The 6,352-nt window shown below is 40.5% G+C and overlaps 1 non-coding gene across 1 annotated transcript; it reads right to left on the bottom strand.

The window, feature by feature from the left end:
- Positions 1-2,473: 2,473 nt before the first annotated feature.
- On the bottom strand, positions 2,474-2,580 carry LOC145606348 (small nucleolar RNA R71). The gene has a single exon (XR_014105248.1). It is a non-coding gene; the product is annotated as a small nucleolar RNA R71 (small nucleolar RNA).
- Between the last annotated feature and the right edge of the window lie 3,772 nt (positions 2,581-6,352).

Consider the following 6,352-nt stretch of genomic DNA (forward strand, 5'->3'; position numbering starts at 1 on the left):
TACTCCCTCCGTCCCCTTTTGATAGTCACTTATGCCATTTTTGGTGACCCAAAATGTTAGTCACATCTGCTTTTTTTCATGTACCATTAATATTAGGAAATTTTAGATTTTAACACCACACAAAACCTGAAATGGTTTTTAACACCCCCATAAAAAAAATGATTTTAACACCGGACAAACTTACTAAAAATGGGTACCACCACCACTTAACGGTTTCCATCCAAAAATTTCGTTAAGAATGGTCCACAGTGACACGTGTCACCATTTTATTTGTTTTTAAAAAAGCAAAACCCTAAAACCACCCCACCGCGCCACTACCACCGCCCCAGCACGCCCTCCCTGAACCCACCACCGGTGTCGCTGATGTGTCTAATTTATATAGTACTTACCCCCGTCCCTTGGTCATAATTAGTAGTGTTTTTGGCTCTTTAAAGCCACTTTTATTACTAATTGGTGTTTTCTAGTGTTTTTGTAGTTTTGGTTAAGTTTTGTAGGAAGTTGCACTTTTGAGCATTTTCCCGGGTTTTCATGGAGCAACTACGGACATTGGAGGAGCACGATCATTTTTGAAGCCCAAGGCCGGTTAGAGTCATCAAGCCGGTGATTAAGGGCTTGGTATATGTGATACCGAGGCATTTGGACCAAGTTTTCAAGACCCGAAAAGGAAATCCAGATTGGGTCGAAGAATCGGCGCCCAATCGAAGTCCAAGCCTAGAGGTGGAATAGGGCCCAATCGGGTAAGCATAGGCTTGATCGGGCGCGGCGCGCAACTAAGGTGCTGCTAGCAAGGCCAAGGCACGCCCGATCGGGTGAGCATTAGCTCAATCGAGCGCGATTGCTTAGAAGAGAACGCGAAGAAAAAGGCGCGCCCGATCGGGCGCGTGTTTCTGGAGCAACCAATTTGACGAGCACTTAGTTTCTAATTAGGAGTGTTTTAGAGTTTTGCTTAAGTACGATTAAGTACTATTATTTTTACTTACCTCTTTTCTTAGACTTTCTTTTTCTACTTAGATTATTTTCTCTCTCTAGATTTCTCTCAACTTTTACTTTTGTTCTTGACTCAACTTTGTAATTCCGTCGATTTCGGTAACGATTTCTTCTTTATTAATTTCAGCAATTTTATTCCTTTAATCCTTTATGACTTGTTTAATTACTTTGTTTAGTTTAGATTTAATTATGTCTGAGTAGATTCCTTTCTAGGGTTTATGGGGATCCAATAAATAATATGAAGGGGTAATTTATGATTGTTGATTATCAATGGCTTAATTAATTTCCTATTGATTGATTTATTGCTATGCAATTAGATTAAGCCTGGTTTAATTGTATGAGTTTAGTAATATAGATTCGAGATTCGAGAGATGAGAATTGATGTTTAGGCTTAGTTTCAATACGCAGACTAATTTATAAATGGTTAGGTCGAGATTCGAGAGATGAGATTTAATACTGGTAAATTAACTCTGTGATTGTAATACGTAGGGAAACCCTTTATGATCTGATTAATTGATGCATTGATGATTGATTGTTAAGTTTTACCCTGGAATATTGTTTATTGGTGAACCTATGCCCTAGGCCTTTAATATTTGATTTCTCCTATTTTATTCTCCCTAATCATATTCTTCGTAGTATAGTCTTTTAATCACAACAATTTGTTACTTGATAATTTAGATTACTTTTAATTAATAAATTGACTTGTTTCCTTGTGGTTCAACCCTACTTCCCTATCTATATTTAGTTAGTGGTTTTAGGAATTACTTTTGATTAGGTGATACGACTCTACCTTGTCAAAATTTGGCGCCGTTGCCGGGGAAACAGTTATATTTTTATTTCTGATTCTTTTTGTAGTCTAGATTATTTCCTTTTGTCTCAGAGAACGTCAGTTCTTTGAGGCAATTCTCATATTTGTCTTTTTAGTTCTTTGTTAATGCCTAGGGGTTCCAAATCAGGTTATATTCGATCCTGAGATCTAGCACTCTTTCCATAGACAAAAGTATCTCTACAGATAAATCCTGGCAAGTTCTAGGAGTAACGATATTCCTAACGATCCGCCAACTGATTCTAGTGATTCAGAAGTTCCTTCAGATTCAGAATCAGAGATGACAGCACCTTAGAAGCTCAGCGATTACTCGCAACCGTCCCTAACAGATTTTCCACACCTTTCGCCTACTCCAGATCTCGAGGGAGTCCAGTTCGAGATCAAGCCCAATTCATAACTATGATAGAAAGGAAGCATTTCAGCGGAGCTAAGGGTGAAGACCCAAATCTTCACAATGCAGATTTCTGTTAGTATTGCAATAGTATTAGGCAGAATGGGGTTACGTGGGACCAGATCAGGGAGATTCTTTTTCCCTTTTCATTATGTGAAAAAGCTAAATTATGGTTTAATGGTTTGAATAGAACTGCACTTGGTATTACTAACTGGGAAAATCTTGCTTTGAATTTTTATAACAAACATTACCCTACAGAGAAAACAACTCTATTGAGAAGTGCAATTCAGAATTTCGCCCAGAAGCCAGATGAAGCGTTATATGAGGCTTGGGAGTGATTCAAAGATCTGCAGAGAGAGTGTCCCCATCATAATTTGGCAAAGTGGCAGTTAACTCAAGCTTTTTACAACAGATTAGGAAATGCATCTAGAACGATTCTAGACTCCGCGGCTAGTGGTAGATTTATGAATCTTAATGTTGATGATGCAGGTCAAGTTATCGAAGATATGGCAATACATAATTCCCAATATGGGAATTCTAGAGGCTTTGGAAACAAAGGCAAACACCACGTTGATTCAGTATCCTTTTTGCAAGCCCAACTTATATCTATTTACCAGAAATTAGATATTCTTAGTATTGTTATTCCTAATTCCATTGCTAATGTTTCTGCCGTTTCTAATAATTCTAATGAAGCTTTTTGTGAAAATTGTGGAAATGTAGGACATTGGGAACAAGATTGCAGGAGTCCTATGGAGCAAGTTAATGCCTTCCAATCCTACAAGAAGAATAACCCATGTTTAAACACCTACAATCCTAGGCTCCGGAACCATCCAAACCTTTCCTGATTTAATTAAAATTGCTAATCCTAACTCTGAGGAGTGGTTCACACTACGATGGGCCCCTTATGCCCAAAGAAGATGAATATGATTCAATTAAAATTGCTAATCCTGATTCTGTTATACCTTATGTTCCTGCAGGGCGCCAGGGTAAAATTAACATTTCTGATAATACATTGCAGGGTACAACTTCAGGGAAGGATACTACTCAGGAGAAGAGTAGGGAGCACAACAACTAGTTATCAAACTACCATTCCCAAATCGTCATTTGAAAACTAAATTGGATAAGCAGTTTGGTAAGTTTTTGGAGGTTGTGAAAAATTTGCAAGTAACAGTTCCTTTTACAGAGCTTATTACACAGGTTCCTGCATATGCTAAATTTATGAAAGATATTCTGACTAGGAAAAGGGCCTTTAATGAGGTAGAAACTGTATCTTTTACTGAGGAATGTAGTGCTTTATTGCAAAATAAACCGCCTCCTAAGTGAAAGGATCCCGATAGTTTTTCTATCCCTTGTTATATTGGTATGTCTTCATTGATAAAGCATTGTGTGATTTGGGTGCTTCTGTTAGTGTTATGCCATCGTCTATATGTTCTAAACTTAATATTGGTGATTTAAAAGTTACTAATATTACTTTGCAAATGGTAGATCGTTCTGTTAAATACCCCTTAGGTATTTTAGAGGATGTCCCTATTAGAGTTGGTAAATTATTTTATCCCTGTTGATTTTGTTGTTTTAGACATGGCTGAGGATACACAAATTCCCATTATATTAGGCAGGCCTTTCCTCCATACTGTAGGAGCCATAATTGATGTTAAAAATGGTAAACTAGCCCTTTTGTGTTGGAGATTATAATATCACTTTTAATTTAGGAAAGGTTTGAAAGGACCTATGCTAGAGGAAAATTGTTGTTTGATTGATGTAATTGATATAATGGATGATATTTGTGAAGAATGCTTACCACAGGTTCTTGCAAGGGATTCCTTGGAAGAAATACTTTGTAGAGATTAGTCTGCAGGTGATGCGAATATTTGGAGTAAAGAGGTGGATGCCATTGAAAAGCTCTTGCCATAGAAGAACTCGATACCAAAGAGAGTAAGAAGGTAGTAAAATTGGTCCAGGATTCAAAACCTGCAGAGGTGAAGAAACCTAATGGTTTTAAGTTTTATTTGGTAAGAAAAAAAGCTTCGGTCGTACGCAGGTGTTTTGCGAGAAGCCGAAGCCTATATTGAGGCGGCGTACTTTTGTTTGCTCACTAAATCAGAAGTGTCGGCCAAGGGGGCTGAGAAGAAGCAACCTTCTCGGCAAGACTCGACCGGCCGAAAGAAAGAAGGAAACAAAAGAAAAGAAGTCTGGGTAGCTGATGACAAGCAGCCCAAGTCAAAGAGGGTCAAGACGTACGAGCCCCAGTACGAGTTCAACTGGGATTGTTACTCCATTTTGATGGAGATAAAGGATAAGTTTGAGTTTGAAAAACTTCAGCCCTTGAGAGGCTCGGCCCAGTACAGAACAAGAAAGCTGATGCAAACGGATGCTGTTAAGGCCGAACCTTTTCCTGAAGTAACCATCAGTGAAGCTGACCGTGGACAGGTCAAAGCTTTGCACAATGACCCCATGGTGTTCATCATGAAGATAGCCAACTTGAAGGTTGGACGAATATTAATTGATATGGGTAGCTCAACCGACATCATTAGCCTGGCCGCCTTGAAGAATCTAAGCTTTCCTGAAGATGCTCTTTAAGATATTACCCACCCGTTGGTAGGATTTGGGGGGAATGTAATCTATCCAGTTGGACGGATAAATCTGCCTGTCCGCTTTGGGCAGAAAGGGGAAGGCAGAGACATGGTCGTCCGCTTCCTCGTTGTCAAAGAGCTAACTGGGTATAATGTTATGCTCGGCCGTCCCACGCTGAACGCACCCAAGGCAGTCATCGTACCTCACTTGATGCTGCTAAAGTTTGAGAGGTTGGACGGTAAAATTGGGACGATCCAAGGAAGTCAGAAAATGGCTAAGGAATGTAATTAGTTGGTTGTGAAGCCTACTGCGCGCGGACCAAAACTGTCCGAGGTAAAGGAGGAAGGAACCTCACTCCCAGCATACCAGGTTGGCCAAAAGTGCAAGGCGGCCAAGGTAGAGCAAGCCTAGAAATTAATGACTGTCGGCCGGCCAGAAGAGTTAAGGCCCCAGCCGGCCGGCAGCCACCAAGATATAGTCCTTGACCCCGATCAGCCAGGTCGGACGATTAGTGTAGGCACTATAGCTTCGGGTATGCTAGGGGATGAGTTGATTTAGCTACTGAGAGAATTCAAAGATGCATTTGCATTCAAAGTTGGTGAGGTGTCAGGAATAAACCCTGCCCTGGCCGTGCATAAGCTGGCCGTGAATCCATTGATGAAGCCTGTCCGCTAGAAGAAGAGAAATCATGGAGAAGAGAGGAATCAAATGGCCGCGGCTGAGGTGAAAAAGCTGCTGGACGCCGGTTTCATTTGCCAATGCTTATTTCCAGACTGGGTAGCTAATGTGGTTCGTGTGAAGAAACCGAATGGAACTTGGAGAATGTGTGTGGATTACACAGATCTGAATAAGGCATGCCCTAAGGATAGCTTTCCCTTGCCCAAAATCGATCGTCTGGTTGATTCTACGGCAGGCATGCCCTAATGATTTTCATGGACGCATACTCCGGATTCCATCAAATTCCCCTATGGGAAGAAGATCAAGAGAAAACAACGTTCGTGATTGAGCAGGGGTTGTATTGTTACAAAGTTATGCCATTCGGCCTTAAGAATGCCCTTGCTACTTTTCAGAGACTAGTTAACACAGTCTTTAGAGATCAGCTCGGCCGGAATATGGAGGCGTACATTGATGACATGATTGTCAAATCAAAAGAGCCGGCCGATCATCTAAAGGATCTACGAGAAACTTTTACCGAACTCAAGCGGCATAAGATGATGTTAAATCCAAAGAATTGTTTCTTTGGTGTTGAGTCCGGTATATTTCTCGGATTTTTAATTGATCAACGTGGAATTGAGGCCAACCTTGAAAAAATTCAAGCCGTCTTGGACATGAAGTCACCAAGAACAACTAAACAAGTGCAAAGACTGACCGGCTGTTTAGCAGCTCTTGGTAGATTTCTGTCAAGGTCAGGGGACAAGTGCCTTTATTTTTTCCAAACCATTAAGAAGAAAGCTATGTTCGAGTGGACAAAAGAGGTCGAGGAAGCATTCGTACAATTGAAAAGTCACTTGCATACATTGCCTCGGCTCTTCAGTCCGCTCAAGAATGAAAAGTTATTCATTTATCTTGCCATCTCC

This window comes from Chenopodium album, chromosome 22 (genome assembly GCF_948465745.1).
Source record: "Chenopodium album chromosome 22, dcCheAlbu1.1, whole genome shotgun sequence".
NCBI lineage: Eukaryota > Viridiplantae > Streptophyta > Magnoliopsida > Caryophyllales > Amaranthaceae > Chenopodium > Chenopodium album.